The sequence below is a fragment of the Trichosurus vulpecula genome, chromosome 8 (assembly GCF_011100635.1).
Source record: "Trichosurus vulpecula isolate mTriVul1 chromosome 8, mTriVul1.pri, whole genome shotgun sequence".
NCBI classification, from domain to species: domain Eukaryota; kingdom Metazoa; phylum Chordata; class Mammalia; order Diprotodontia; family Phalangeridae; genus Trichosurus; species Trichosurus vulpecula.
Genome location: NC_050580.1, coordinates 199,996,951 through 200,013,614, shown reverse-complemented (window position 1 = coordinate 200,013,614; position 16,664 = coordinate 199,996,951). Strand labels below are relative to the sequence as shown.

General features: G+C 38.0%; 1 pseudogene; it reads right to left on the bottom strand.

Annotated features, from left to right (window-relative positions):
• Nucleotides 1–14,819: 14,819 nt before the first annotated feature.
• On the bottom strand, nucleotides 14,820–15,355 carry LOC118828662 (annotated as a pseudogene).
• Nucleotides 15,356–16,664: the final 1,309 nt, after the last annotated feature.

The following is a 16,664-nucleotide window of genomic DNA, read 5'->3' as shown; positions in this document are numbered from 1 at the left end:
TTGATACAAAGATATTTTCCTGATCAACCATTACCTTCTTTTGTTGATTTCAAACTTATACAAGTCTCCCATATTTTAAAAAAGTCCGGTCAGAAGACTTTGAGCTTGATCCTGATCTAGCTGCTTCTCATTTTCTTCTTTTCACTGCTAATTTTCTTGAATGACTGTCTACACTTACCTCCATTCCTCACCACATAATCCTTCCTTAACCTTCTGCCATCAGGATTCCATTATACTGCAGTTAATGTACTATTGCTCACCATTGACATCCTCGACAAATCCAGTAGTCTTTTCCCAGGCCTCATTTTCCTTGACTACTTTTCTTTTCTGACACTGCTGACCATCCCCTCTCCCTTTTAAAATTTCTTCTCCTTTTAGTTTCTGTGATCATAGTAATGGCTTTGCAGAGCGCTTTCTTTATGTGAAGAGCCCTAGACTGGACTTGGGTTTGATTCCCACTCTTCTGCTTTCTAGATTTGTAACTTGAAGTTACCACATTGGGCCTCGTTCCCCAATAAGAGGGCTGAACTAAATGATTTCTAAGATCCAGCTCTTAATTCTGTGAGCCCTTTGAGGTACATGCAGTACAAGCACAATAATTGTTATTTTAGACATAAGGAAACTGATTCTTCAAGAGGTGAATAGTCTTAATTGAAATCTCCAAACCGGTAAATGCCAGAGCTAGGACTCAGGCTACATAATCCTGGTTCTGCTACTCCCTCTCAGACTGCTCTTTCGCTGTGTTCTTTTCCTTTTCTCATAGACACCCCAAATGTAGGCGCTGCCCAGGGCTCAGTCATTGGAGAGCACACCCATTTCAGGCCTGGAATGTACGTCCTCCTCATCTTGGTCTCTTAGTCTCCCTGGCTTCCTTCAAGACTCCTCTCAAATCTCACCTTCTGCAGGAGGCCTCTCTCACTTCCCTTCCCTTCCTCATCTGCTAATGCCTTTCTCTCTCAGATTGCCTTCCATCTATTCTGTATAATATCCTATATGTACCTAGTTATTTACATGATTGGTCCCCCATTAGAATATGAGCTCCTTGAGGTAAGGGACTGTTTTTTGCCTTTCTTTGTACCCCTAGTGTTTAGCACAATGCCTGGCACAAGTAAGTGCTTAATTGCTGACTGTCTTCCATGTTGAGGAGTCCAAATCTGTTTCTCTCTCTCGAACTTCTGACCTGATTTCTAATCCTGTATTTCCAACTTCCTACTAGACATTTCCACTTGCACGTCTACTGTCCCTTCAAATTTGAAATGTTCAAAACCAAATTCTAAATTTTCCTCCCATATAAGTCCTTGGCCATACTGGTATATTGAGTCAGACAAGGGAGCACAGATATGCCCCTCAAACATTCATGTCATCAGGGAATACACAACACTGTTGTAAAAGCCAAAGCTTTTAGGAAGCAGACTGACTCCAACAGTTAGTTTACCAAGACATCTTCTTCCTCACTTTCTGATCTAGTTCTGCCTTCCTCGGTTTGAACCTGCATCCCATCATTTGACTTCCCAATCATTTCTGCATCAACAAAGATTTTGGTGCCAGGTTTTCTTATTTCATTTGGCCTTCAGTTATGTTCCCTTGGATCCCAGTTCAGACTCTGACCCTCGGTTCCCAGGAGATGATTGATGCTTCTCTCTCTCCTCTGCTCTGAGCTCTGCCTTGAGTCTCTCCCTATAACACTATAGCCCATACTCTAATCACCTGTTAAATTAATCTTCATAAAGCCCAAGTCAGACCGATTCAACCAACTCCATTTACTCCATGTTACCTCCAGAATCCTCTGGCTTAAAAGTCCTTCGTTCTTTATCCCCTTCCTACCTTTCCTGTCCTGTCTTCTCTCCCCATATACTGTGATCCAGTGACAATGGCCTTCCTACTATTCCTCTCACACACTTCATCTCCCAACTCCAGGCATTTTCATAGGCTGTCCTCCATCTCTGGAACTCTCTCCCTCCTCATCTCTGCCTCCTGGCTTCTCTGGAGTCCTTCAAGCCCCAGCTAAAATGTCACCTTCTGCAAGAAGTCTTTCCTAATTTCAGTGCTTTCTCTCTAAGATTATCCCCAGTTTATCCTAAATGTATCTTGTTTGTACATAGTTGCTTGCATGTTATCTCTCATCATTAGATTGAGCTCTCCAGGCCTGAGAAACTGGGGGCCTAAGTGGCCATATTATAGAGCCATAAAGAATGGCACCAAGTAGGGAAGAGAAAGCAAGTGACATATTCCTTCTTCCTCTCCTTTGAGTGATTGGGAGCAATGTTCCAAGACAGGATTTGTGGTTGGAGGGTGTGGGAACAGTCCTTGGATAGAGGAGCCTTTATGGGAGGGACTGGAGATTTACATGCTTCTTTGGAACTAATGGAACTCATGCTAACATCTTCATTTTGTTTTCTTCTAATACAACTTTCTTCTGTTAAAATTATGATTGGCATGCTTATAAATAGGGAGGTGGCCTCACTCATGCACACTTTTTTCTTTTTAACATATTTTTATTTCATTAAATATTTCCCAATTATATGTGCAAATTTTTAACATTCATTTAAAAAAACTTTCAGTCCCAAATTCTCTCCCTCCCTCCCGTGCCACTCTCTCCTTGAGAAAGCAAGCAATTTGATATAGATTATACATGTGAAGTCATGCAGAACATTTCCATTTTAGCCATGTTGCAAAAGAAAACAGACAAACCCAAGAAAAACAAAGAGTAAAAAAGAGTATCATGCATACTTACTTTGAAGCTTCTCTGTGTGAGCTAAGAGCCAAGAGTTTAAGAAAATCCCCCGAGGTATACCTGAGGCCCTTTGTGCCATCCAAGTGTCTAACACAGTGGTGTCAAACTCAAATAGAAACAGGCACCACTAAACCGTACATAAAGATCCCTGTGGGCTTGAGTTGACTTAGAATATCACATATTAATATTGTCTGTGTTTTATTATGTGTTTATATATTTTTGACAAATATTTCCCAATTATATTTTAATCTCTTTTGGGCCACCTTAGGGAGTGTTGTGAGCACCAGGCAGGTTGTTTGACCCCTCTGGTCTAACAAGGTTACATCTGAATTAGTACCATGCATTCATTCATTCATTCATTTAGATGTTAAATTGTTTTCTTATTATTTCATGTGTGTGTTGCCTCCCCAAGTGAGATTATTAAGCCAGTCTGAGGGCTAGGGTCATGTCTTAAACTTTTTTTAGTTTATACAATACTAAGTCTACACTAAATTTAATAAAATGATACTAAGCATATTTTTTTTTTGGTCCTCTGACTTCATCATGGTAGGGAATTTCTGGTGTGGGAACTCCATCCATGAGGCAGATCAGCAATAGCTCTGTAACTTAGAATCTTAGAGAAGTTGCCTTGGAACATTGAGAGGCTAAAGTGATTTGCCCAGGGTCACCCACTTAAGGAGTCAGTGACAGGACTTAAGCCCAGTCTGACAGCGACCTGTGGCACCCCCCTGCCCCCTGCAAACTTGAGCCAGGACCAAAGCAGTGTCCAGGAGGAAAGATGCTGAGATGCTGTCATTCCTTTAGTACTGCCTTACCCACCCTCTTTCTCTCTCCCCCTCCCCTGCCCTTTACTTCATGTGCTCTATTTTCCAGCCATACTGGATCTTTCACCATTCACTGACTTTGCCCTGCCCACTCTGGCCTCCCCCATTTTTGGAAAATATCTCATTTCCACTTGTTAAAATCATTTTCTTTAAGACCCAGTTAAGGTACCACATCCTCTGTGAAGCTTTGTGTGATTCCCCTAGCCTGAAAGTAATTTTTTCCTCCTCAAGTTTTCTTATCTTACTTTGTCTAGATCCATTCTTTGCCCTTAATAATAATAGCTAGTATTTATATAACACTTTGAGGTAAGTAAAATGATTTGTAAATATTTTATCTTCACAACAACCAGGGGAGGTAGGTGCTAAAATCCTGATTTTACAATGAGGAAACTAATTTATATTCCTGTCTTATCCCCCTTATTAGATTGTAAGCCACTTGAGGGCAAGGGTTGTTTTGATTTTCATCTTTGTATCGTCAGTACCTAGCCCAGTGCCTTGAAAACTATAGGTACTGTTGATTTGCTGGAGACCGTTTAGGAATGGAATGGAATTTTGACATTCGTTTATTTGGTAAAGCATTAAGATCAGACAGAACGAGTTCAGAAACGTCTCTTGCACACCTCTCCTCACCGCTCCCCCAATAGCCCACCTTTTGGCAAATCTGTTTCTGGATAACTCAAAGTTCTGAGAGAGTAAGAACCTTGCATTTGAAGGAAATTGATCTTTGGGGATCCAAAGGAACCAAACTAAAGGCAAAAGCAAATATACACATTCAAGTTTCCTCATATTGCTACAGAGCTTTCATTAGAATAACATCATTGTCCTTGGTGTTGAATACCTCTTTTGTTCATTGAAATAAAGGTCACTACTCCCACATCCATGAGCAAAAAAGTGTAGGACCAGACTGTGTGCGTGTTGCCAGGCACTCCTTAGAATTCTATTTGGGCTACTTCAGTGTTGCTTTGTCCCTTGGATGACCGAGGGAAGGGATTATATGGATTTGGGGATGTCTTTTTGGATGCTTTTCTTGGAGACTTCTATTCAAGCTCGCAAGAAGAGAGTAGAAGGAATTGGGGGAAGTCTGTTAAGATCCTAAATGGTTAATTACCTAAGGGAAGTTAGCTGTTATTGTTGTGAGCAGTCATTTCAGTGATTGGAAGGTGTTTTGGGGGGAGGAAGAAGCATCCTGAGCATAGCCCTGAAGGAAGGGAAGGGATGAGAGAATGGACTCAGGTGGAGGCCCCTGTGGTTCCCACTGATGTGTCAGAGAGTGAAGCAGTAGATGCTGACATTTTCACCTAATTATCTATTAGCAGATGTATGAGCTCACCAATATTAGTACTAAGATTTCTGAGCCTATCCAGCATTAATTCAGCTGTTTTGGCTTCCTCCTTTTAGTACCATAGGCTCTCTCTCAGTATGCCAGGGCTTATAACAGATATCTTTGTCCACCCCATGTAGCTACATATTCAATATTGCTTTTTTAAAATCATCAAATCAAAAATTTTAAGATACACTTTAAGTCAGAAACATGTTCACAGAGGGAGGTCTCCTGTGAACTTAGATTTAAAAGGATATGTACAAAATGAAGGCATTTTCCTTTGGATGAGATCCAGGACTCTCTTTTGGTTGAGCAGAGTTACCTCACTCCCAATGGGAGAGCTCCTTCACTCTGTATGGTCTGATATATATATTCTCCTATGTAAACTTTGTCTGATTTCTCTTTTGCTATCAACTTGGATAAATGGGGTTTCTTTGCTTAAAAAAAACCCAACCCAATAAAACAGAATGAATATCAAAAAGCAACATGACTTTGTAAGAAGGTTAGGATGTCTGAAGGCCAGAATGCATTGAAGCTTGAGAAAAATACCAAGGAAAGTAAAAGGGTTTTTTAAGGTGTGCCAAGAGCAAGAGGAACAAGGAAGGAATATATCAGGGGTGGGGAACCTGTAGCCTCAAGGCCACATGGGGCCCTCTAGGTCCTCAAGTATGGCCCTTTGACTGAACCCAAATGAATTTACTCTGTAAAGTTCGGATTCAGTCAAAGGGTCAAACTTGAGAACGTAGAGGGCCACATGTGGCCTCGAGGCCGCAGGTTCCCCACCCCTGTCCACTACTAAGGCAGAAAGGCTATGAAAGCCTGAAAGGCTATTTTGAAGGCTATGAAAGTTAAGATGTATTGAGATTCTCACCTTAGTCTCCTAACCCCTAAGTACATTAGCAAAATATTCATAAATGCCCTAGGTTTCCAGAGCTAGGCTGCTATTCCCTCTACCAGGTACCAGTTAGGGGTTGAGGGTATCTTTCTTCAATATTATTGCCTTGAACCCCCATTTCAGTGTGTTCATACCACTGTTGTTTGGTTTTTTTATTTTTAATTTATTTTTAACATTCATTTAAACAAATTTTAAGTTCCGGATTCTCTTCCTCCCTCCTGCCCCTCCCCCATCCATTGAGAAGGCAATGTATCAGTTATACATGTGAAGATATGCAAAATATATTTACATATAAGCCATGTTGAAAAAAAACACAAGAAAAATAAAGTAAGTAAAAAAGTATGCTTTAATCTGTATTTCATTCTGCATAATCAGTTCTCTCTTGGGAGGTGGATAACATTTTTTGGGTCCTTCAGAATTGTCTCAGATCATTGTGTTGATTGGAGTATCTAAGTTTTACACAATTGATCATTGTTACAATGTTACTGTTATTGTGTACAATATTTTCCTGGTTCTGCTCACTTCACTTTGCATCAGTTCATGTAAGACTTCTGAGGTTTTTCTGCTCATCATTTCTTATAGCATAATACTATTCTATCACAATCATATACCACAACTTGTTCAGCCATTCCCCAATTGATGGGCATCTTCTTGATTTCCAGTTCTTTACCACCACAAAAAGAACTGCCACAAATATTTTTGAATAAATAGGTCCTTTTCCCTTTTCTTTGCTGTCTTTGGGATATAGACCTATTATTAATATTGCTGGGTCAAAGGGTATGCATGAACGGTTTTATAGCCCTTTGGACATAGTTCTAAATTGTTTTCCAGAATAGTTGGACCAGTTCAGAACTCCACCAATAATGCATTAATGTCCCAATTTTTCCATATCCCCTCCAGCATTTGTCATTTTCCCTTTTGGTCAGGTTAGACAATCTGATAGGTATGAGGTGCTAACTTAGAGTTGTTTTAATTTGCATTTCTCTTATCAATAGTGATTTGGAGCATTTTGCTATGACTGTTGATAGTTTTATTTTTTTTTTGAAAACTGCCTGTTCACGTCCTTTGCCCATTAATTAATCGTGGAATGGCACTTATTTTTATAAATTTGATGTAGTTCCCTATATATTTGAGAAATAGGTCTTTATTAGAGAAACTTGATGTGAAAATTCTTTCCAGTTTTCTGCTTTCCTTCTAATTTTAGCTACATTGGTTTTGTTTCTGAAAAAAGAAATACCTTTTTTCTTTCATGTAATCAAAAATGTCCATTTTTACTTCCTTTAATCCTCTCTAGCTCTTGTTTGGTTATAAATTTTTCCCTTACTGATAGCTCTGACAGGAAAAATTTTCCATGTTCCTCTAATTTACTTATGATATCTCTCTTTATGTTGAGATCATTTATCTATTTTGACCTTATCTTGGTATACAGTGTGAGATGTTGGTTTATGCCTAGTTTCTGCCAAACTGCTTTCCAGTTTTGCTAGCAATTTTTGTCAAATGGTGAGTTTTTGCCTAAAAGCTTGGATCACTAGATTACTATGATCATTTACTATTATATATTTATTGTATATCTAATCTATTCCACTGATCCACCACTTTATCGCTTAGCCAGAACCAGATTGTTCTGATGATTACTGCTTTGTAATATAGTTTAAAATCTGGTACTGCTAGGCTGACTTCTTTCACATTTTTTTTCCATTGATTCCCTTAATATTCTTAACCTTTTGTTCTTCCAGATGAATTTTGTTATTATTTTTTCTAGATCTGCAAAATAATTGTTTGGTAGTTTGATTAGTATCTCACTGAATAAGTAATTTATATAGAATTATCATTTTTATTATATTGTTTTGACCTATCCATAACCAATTAATATTGCTCCAGTTGTTTAGATTTGTCTATATTTGTGTGAAAAGTGTTTTGTAATTGTGTTCCTTTAGTCCTTGGGTTTGTCTTGGCAGGTAGACTCCCAAGTGTTTTATATTTCCTGCAGTTATTTAATTTATTTAATATTTTTAGTTTTCAGCATTGATTTTCACAAGAGTTTGAATTACAAATTTTCTCTCCATTGCTACCCCCCCACTCCAAGATGGCATATATTCTGGTTGCCCTGTTCCCCAGTCAGCCCTCCCTTCGGTCACCCCACTTCCCCCATTCCCTTTTCCCTTACTTTCTTGTAGGGCAAGATAAATTTCTATGCCCCATTGCCTGGATATCTAATTTCCTAAGCTGCAGTTATTTTAAATGGAATTTCTCTTTCTATCTCTTTGTGATGGGTTTTGTTGGTAATATGTAGACATGCTGATGATTTATATGGGTTCGTTTTCTGTCCTGCAACTTTGCTAAAGTTGTTAATTGTTGCAGCTAGTTTTTTAGTTAATTCTCTTGGTTTCTCTAATTATACCATCGTATATCATTTGCAAAGAGTGATCGTTTTGTTTCCTCATTGCCTATTTTTATTCCTTTAATTTATTTTTCCTTATTGCTATAGCTAGCATTTCTTATTTGTGTGTTTTAATTGATTATTTATAAATTTGAGTTCCAAATTATTTTTCTCTTTCTGGCCCTTCTCCTGCTTATTGAGAAGACAAGCAACATGATGCCAATTATATATGTTAATGTAGCTAGCATTTCTAATAAAATTTTGAATAAGAGTGGTTATGTATGCATTTAGAGATATAGATTTGCTTCATTCCTGATCTTATTGGAAAGGCTTCTAGCTTATCCCCATTACAGATAATGCTTGCTCTTGGTTTTAAATAGATACTATTTATCATTTTAAGGAAGACTCCATTTCTTCCTATGCTTTCTATGTTTTTAATAGGAAGGGATGTTATATTTTGTTAAAAGCCTTTTCTGTTAAGATAATCATATGATTTTTGCTTTTGTTGTTGATATGTTCAATTATGCTTTTAGTTTTCCTAATATTGAACCAGTCCTGCATTCCTGGTTTAGATCCCACCTAGTCATAGTATGTGATATTTGTGATATATTATTATAATCTTCTTGCTAGTGTTTAATTTAATTTTTTTATCAATATTCATTAGGGAAACTAGTCTATAGTTGGGGTTTTTTTCCTCTCTAGTTTGGGTATTAAAACCATATTTGTGTCATAAAAGGAATTTGGTAGGACTCTTTATCTATTTTTTCAAATAGTTTATATCATATTAATATAGGATTAATTGTTCATCAAATGTTTGGTAGAATTCACTTGTAAATTCATCTGGTCCAGTGGATATTTTCTTAGGGAGCTCATTTATGGCTTGTTTAATTTCTTTTTCTAATATAGGATTATTTAAGTATTCTATTTCTCCTCTTAATCTGGGCTATTTATATTTTTGTAAATATCCCTCCATTTTGCTTACATTGTCAGTTTTACTGGCATATAATTGGGCAAAATAACTTCTAATCATTTCCTTAATTTCATCTTCATTGGTGTTACATTCACTCTTCATTTTTGAGACAGGTAATTTGATTTTTTTTTCCTTTTTAAAATCTAATTAATCAATGGTTTATCTGTTTTACTGAATTTTTTTCATAAAACCAACTCCTAGTTGTTGTTGTTGTTGTTTTTATTAGTTCAATTGCTTTCTTACTTTCAGTTTTATTACTCTTTCCTTTGATTTTTCTGGATTTCCAATTTGGTGATTAATTGGCTATTTTTAATGTTCCTTTCCTAGTTTTTTTTAAGTTGCATTCCCAATTCATTGATCTGCTCTTTCTCACTTTTATTGATGTATGCATTTAGAGATATAAAATTTCCCTTAAGTTCTGCTTTGGCTGCATTCCATAGATTTTGATATGTTGTCTCATTGTTGTCTTCCTCTTTAATGAAATTATAAATTTTTTCTATGATTTGTTCTTTGACCCACTCATTCTTTAAGATTAGATTATTTAGTTTCCAATTAATTTTTAATCTATTCTTCCATGGCCTCTTATTGAATGTAATTTTTACTGCATTATGGTATGATAAGGGCGCATTTAATATTTCAGCTTTTCTTCATTTGTTTGTGAGATTTTTAAATGCCCTAATACATGATCAATTTTTGTGCAAGTGCCTTGAATAGCTGAGAAAAAGGTAGACTCCTTTCTAGTCACATTTAATTTTTTCCAGAGGTTTAGCATATCTAACTTTTCTAAAATTCTATTACTTTCTTTAACTTCTTTCTTATTTATTTTATGGTTAGATTTATCTAGCTCTGAGAGGGCAAAGTCCCCCACTAGTATAGTTTTACTGTCATTTCCTCCTGTAATTCATTTAACTTTTCCTTTAAGAATTTGGATACTTTGCCATTTGGTGCATATATGTTTAGTATGGATATTACTTTATTGTCTATGGCACCTTTTAGCAAAATGTAGTTTCCCTGCTTATCTCTTTTAGTTTGGTCCATTTTTGTTTTTACTTTGTCTGAGTTCTGTCAAATTTATTTATTTATTTATTTTTAGTTTTCAACATTCATTTCCATAAGATTTTGAATTCTAAATTTTCTCCCCCTCCTTCCTCTCCCCCTCCCCAAGACAGTGTACAATCTGATGTAGGCTATACATATACATTCATATTAAACATATTTTCACATTAATCATGTTATAAAGAAGAATTAGAACCAACGGGAGAAACCATGAGAAAGAAAAAACAAAAGAGACCAAATAGTATGCTTTGATCTGCATTCAGACTCCATAGTTCTTTTTCTGGATGTGGATAGCATTTTCCATCATGAGTCTTTTGGAGTTGTCTTAGATCCTTGGATTGCTGAGAAGAGCTAAGTCTATCAAAGTCATCACACAATGTGGCTGTTACTGTGTACAGTGTTCTCCTGGTTCTGCTCACTTCACTCAGTGTCAGTTTATGTAAGTCTTTCCAAGTTTTTCTGAAGTCTGCCTACTCATCATTTCTTATGGAACAATAGTATTCCACTACATTCATATACCACAACTTGTTCAGCCATTCCACAATTGATAGACATACACTCAATTTCCAATTCTTGTCTACCACAAAAAGAGCTGCTATAAATATTTTTGTACATGTGTGTCCTTTTCCCATTTTTATGATCTCTTTGGGATATAGAGCTAGAAGTGGTATTGCTGGGTCAAAGGGTATGCACAGTTTTATAGCCCTTTGGGCATAGTTCCCCATTCCTCTCCAGAATGATTGGATCAGTTCACAACTCCACCAACAATGCTTTAGTGTTCCAATTTTCCCACATCTTCTCCAACATTTATCATTTCCCTTTTTTGTCATGTTAGTCAGTCTGAGAGGTATGATGTGGTATCTTAGAGTTGTTTTGATTTGCATTTCTGTAATCAATAGTGATTTAGAACATTTTTTCATATAACTATAGATAACTTTAATTTCTTCATCTGAAAACTGTTTGTTCATATCCTTTGACCATTTGTCAATTGGGGAATGACTTATATTCTGATAAATTTGACTCAATTCTCTGTATATTTTAGAAATGAGGCTTTTATCAGAGACATTGGTTATACAAATTGTTTCCCAGCTTTCTGCTTCCCTTCTAATCTTGGTTGCATTGGCTTTGTTTGTGCAAAAAATTTCAATTTAATGTAATCAAAATTATCCATTTCGCATTTCATAATGTTCTCTATCTCTGGTTTGGTCATAAATTCTTCCCTTCTCCTAAATCTGACAGGTAAACTATTCTTTGCTCTCCTAGTTTGCTTATAGTATCAGCCTCTATGTCTAAATCGTGTACCCATTTTGACTTTATCTTGATATACAGTGTAAACTATGCTTAGTTTCTGCCATACTATTTTCCTTTTCCTGGCAGTTTGTGTTAAACAGTGAGTTCTTATCCCAGAAGCTGGAGTCTTTGGGTTTATCAAACAGTAGATTACTATAGCCATTGATTACTGGGTCTTGTGTACCTAACCTATTCCACTGATCCACCACTCTTATTTCTTAGCCAGTACCAAGTAGTTTTGATGATTGCTGCTTTATAATACAGTTTAAGATCTTGCACATCCAGCCCGTTATTTTAACGTTGTGTCTATCTCTCTTTAAGTGTGTTTCATACAAACAACGTATTGTTGGATTCTGGTTTCTAATCTATTTGTTTACACCACTATTAACCACCAGTAATTAGTACCTTAGTTTCATTTAACCAGTTAATATCAAATAGCTTTCACAAGAGGATATTTACTACAAAAATATAACAAGAAATAACAAATATTTCCCCATAATGCATGGGGAAGCATTCTTTCCTATATCCCTTTGGTCCCAGGAAAGAGTAGGTCAAACTTAAAGAAATTTCTACATAAGATTCAGTCCATCGGGTTCATTTCCAAATATGGCATAACTGAATGGGTGAGTCCTCATCTCAGCAACCACTGGACTGAGTCCCTCAGAATATTAATCAGGACCTTACTACTGGGCTGACTTTCTACAAAACCCAGCACAGGCTCCAATTCTTGAACCTCTGATGACTTGCCATTCTGACCTTTTAAAGCTCACCACATCACAGCTATCTCCTATATTCCTTCATCTGAAACAGAAACAAGCAAAGAGGCAAAGAATGGAAGCCAGTATTCACAGGTTGCGTGATGGCCTCTTCCATCCAGACACTTATAGCTTGTGTCCCTCTTCAAATGCTACCACGGGGGAAGAGACCAAGAATACATTTTCCCTCTGGCTGGTTCATACCTTTCAAATGCACCCCTGCTCCAGCTACAAAGCCAACTAAAAAGGTTTGTTTTCGCCACCATGGTTAGTAGACCAGAACCAGTTATAGATTATTGTCTCTGGTGCCCCAAAGTCCATGTGGAGAACATGCTAGCTCAGCATACTATGCCTGCTTACCAGCCAGCCCCCTGTTACTGAGAGAAAGACTTCTATCTTTGCTTCTCTCTCCTCTGTCAACTTCTCATTGTTCTAGGCAGCTCCCTAACAGCTACAAATGGTGGAGAAGATGCTGCCCAGCATTGGTAGAGTGAGTTTCCTTATACCAAAGAAACCACAGGTACATTCTCCATATCTTATCTCCCTTCTCTGTTAAGGTGAATAATATTCAACAAGAAGGAGTAAAATAAGCAGAGTTAAGAGGGATTTGATGATCAGGGTAGATGAGGAGACAAGATGTGAGCTGCTTGGGAACCAGAAACAAAGCAGATGCCCATCAGTCACTAATCACTGATCTGTATCTGACCACTGGGTTCAGGTGGCTCCAGAGAAGAAAGTAAGGCTGGTGACTTTGCTCAGCCCTTCCTTACTTAAATCCAATTCACTTGCAAGTCATGGTGTCTGTCACCTTCCCGATGTCATGGTCCTCTTTGACAAAGGACAAACAACAACAACTTATTAAACACCTACTATGTGCTGGACACCGTGCTAAGTGTTTAGGATAGAAAGAAAGGCCAAAGACAATCCCTGCCCTCAAGGAGCTCACAATTTAATGGAGGAGACAATAAACAAAAAATGTAAAAACAAGCTATATAATGGGATAAATAGGGTATAATTAAGAGAGGAAAGGCATCAGTATTAAGAGGTTCTGGGAAATACTTCCTTTAGAAGGTGGGATTTTAGTCAGGACTTGAAGGAAGTTAGGGGAGGAGGAGGCAGAGATGAGGAAGGAGAACATTCCAGGCATGGAGGACAGTCAGAGAAAATGCCTGGAGCTGAGAGATGGAGGGTCCTGTTTGTGGAACAGCCAGGAGGCCACCATCATTGGATCCAAGAGTACTTGGGGATTTTATACGTGATCCTGGAGTTTATTGAGTATGGCCTGTAATTAGAGAATGGCCAACCTAATTATGATGCCTGACTAATTGGAATGTTTATGTGCTGAAAGAAAAGATAAATACAAAGAATATGAAGACCCATGATAAGACATAGAAACTGATGTAAAATGAGACAGGGAGAATAGGAAAGCAATATGAACAATGACACCAACAAAGGACATGGAAAGAACAAAAAACCCTTGAAACTGAACATTGTGATTGTAAAGACCAAGCTTGGTCCTGAAGAAGAAATGAGAAAATGCACCTTCCTCTGTTCTTTGCAGAGGTGAGGGACCGTGGGTGTGGGACAGACTTGGTTGATGTGCTGTTTTGAAATCCAGCTGTTTTCCTCCACTCATCACCCTCATTCACCCTACAAATCCATTTGGCTGCTCAACCTTGACCTTCTCTCACTTACATTCCTTTCTCACTCCCCTCACAGCCACCACTCTAGTTCAAGCCCTAGATACCTTTCCCCTAAGGCATTAAAGTAGCCTCCTGCTTTCCCTACCTCACGCCTCTCCTCACAAATAGTCTACTGCACAGCCATCAAAGTAAGTTTCCTGAAGTCTAGTAGTTCTGATCTTGTCACCCCCTTATTCATTAAACTCCAGCAGCTCACTGTCGCCTATTAGTTTACCAAACGTAAAATTCTGTTTGGTATTGAAAGCTCTTTATAACTCATCTCCATCCTATACATTCTTCCCCTACTTACAGTCTATAGGTCAGCCATACTAACTAGCTTTCTTGCTCTTTCTCCCACATAACACTCCATCTCCCATCTACATGCCTTTGCACTGGTTTCTCATATACCCGGGATGTTTTCCATCCTTGCCTTTGCCTTTGGGAATCCCTTCAATATCCTTTAAGACTCCGCTGGTATCACCTTCAGCATGGTGCCTCTTTTGGTCTCCCCAGATGCTTGTGCCTACCCCTCCAAGGTAACTTTGTGCCTTCTTTGTATATACCTATACAAATATGTGTTGTCTTTCCCAGTAGAATGTAGGCTCCTTGAGGGCAAGAACTATTTCACCATCATCTTTGTATTTCTAGCACCTAAGAGTGTCTGGCACATAGAAGGCACTTAATAAATGCATGGTTAATTTCATTTTCTTTCTTTTTTTGTTATAGAGAATAGCTCTCTGGGACTTGGGATTTGGAAATGAAGGTGATGTAAAGATAAAATAGATCAATAAAGAAGAGAGAATTGCTTAGAATGATTCACATCTCTTGGTCCAGAGAGATTACAAAATCAAAAGAGCAAGATTCTTAACTCTTTTTTTTCATTTTGTTGACCTTTTAATAGAAAACAGGACTTTATTTGCCAAGAAGGATGATGCCATCATACTTCTGCTGGAACCAGTGCATGGCTTCCTCTTTGCCAATTCTGTGTTTGGCCCCAATGCAGGCTGTCCTACACTTCTTGTCTGCAATGCTGAACTCGGGCCTGTCCAGCACCACAGAGAAGTCCAAGCTGTAGATGCCAATGCTTGGGTCATATTTAATCCCCAGATCAATATGCTCTTGGATCCCAAAGCCAAAGTTGCTGGTATCTGAGAAGTTATTTTTCATAACTCATATTCTAGCACCTTCAGCCCCTTCTCCAGAATCTCTTCAGCTTTGGCTCCATGGATTGTACGGTGAATGGCGATCTTCTCATTTCTCCTGATGCCAAAAGACCTGACGGTATAGCGAGCTTTGGAGAACACTGGGGTTTGGCCTGTGAGCTGCTCCAACACTTTGGCTGCTCAGGTCAGTCGGTCTCCACTCTCCCCAACACAGATGTTGAGGCAGAGCTTATGGATGCGCAGTTCCCGCATGGGGTTTTCCTTTAACTCTTGATCTTGCACCATGGTGAAGAACCAGAAGAGAGACAAGATTCTTAACTCTTGACATCTGTAGTCTACTATTCCTTATCTCTAATGGACTTGAGTTAATTTAGTAAATGCTGGTGTAATGAAATTTCCTAATCTTAGCCATCCTTGGCAATGTCATAGTTTACAACTGATATCATTTAGATGTTTGAATGGGATGGGAAGAGTTTCCTCCCTTACTTGTCTTCAGCTAGCTCAAGAATAGGTGTCAATGAGCCACAGATTTGGAGGTCAGATTTCTCTTCATCAATGGGATACAATCCCTTTGATTCAAAACTGTGGTCCCCAGTGAATCATGTGGACTGGACTAAAGAAGTAGCTTTCTCTTATAATAGACTAGGAATTCCCTTCTCCCCACCTGAAATTAAAAAACAAAACTGACTCCTCCCTTTGAACAGGGACACCACATCCAATGACAGAATCACAGAATTTGAGAGTTGGAGGGTGTCTCAGTGGCCATCTAGTCCAATTCATATGTAAAAGGAATCTCCACTATAATATGCCTCAAATGTGTCGGTCATCTAGCCTCTGACTAAAGACCACTTCTCAAGGCTCCTACTTCTGCACAACTCTAACTGAGAGGCAATATGGCATAGCTAATAGAAAGCTGGCCTCAAAACCAGGCTGATCTCAGTTCGAGTTCTGCCTTTGAAACATACTACCTGTGTGACCCTGGGCAAGTCACTTAACTTCTCAAGTGCTCTAAACAACTCTCTAAGACTATAAATCACAGAAAAGGTGGAGACCTGTATTAGTAGAAGGAGTTCCCTTACTTGAGAGTTCCCAATACCAATGAAATCATAGGTCAAACTTAAATTTGTCTTAGCATTTTCTACCCATTGTCCAAGAGAGAGATAACCCAGACAAAACAAAAGCAAAAATAGACCTAAATAAGAGATAATCAGCAAAACTACATTTTGCTAAAAGGTACTATAGATGATGAAGTAATATAAAAAATTTATGGCAAGTTTCTCTGATTAAGACCTCATTTCCCAAATATATACTGAATATAGAACTAAATCAAATTTATAAAAATAAGAGCCATTCCACAATTAATAAATGGTCAAAGGATATGGACAGGCAGTTTTCAGAAGGAGAAATCAAAGCTACGAAAAAGTGCTCTAAATTACTATTGATTAGAGAAATGCAAATTAAAACAACTCTGAGGCACTACTTCATACCTATCAGAAATGGCAAATGCTGGAGGGGATGAGGGAAAAATAAGTATACCGATGAACTGCTGGTGGAGTTGTGAAAGATTCAACCATTCTGGAAAACAATTTGGAAC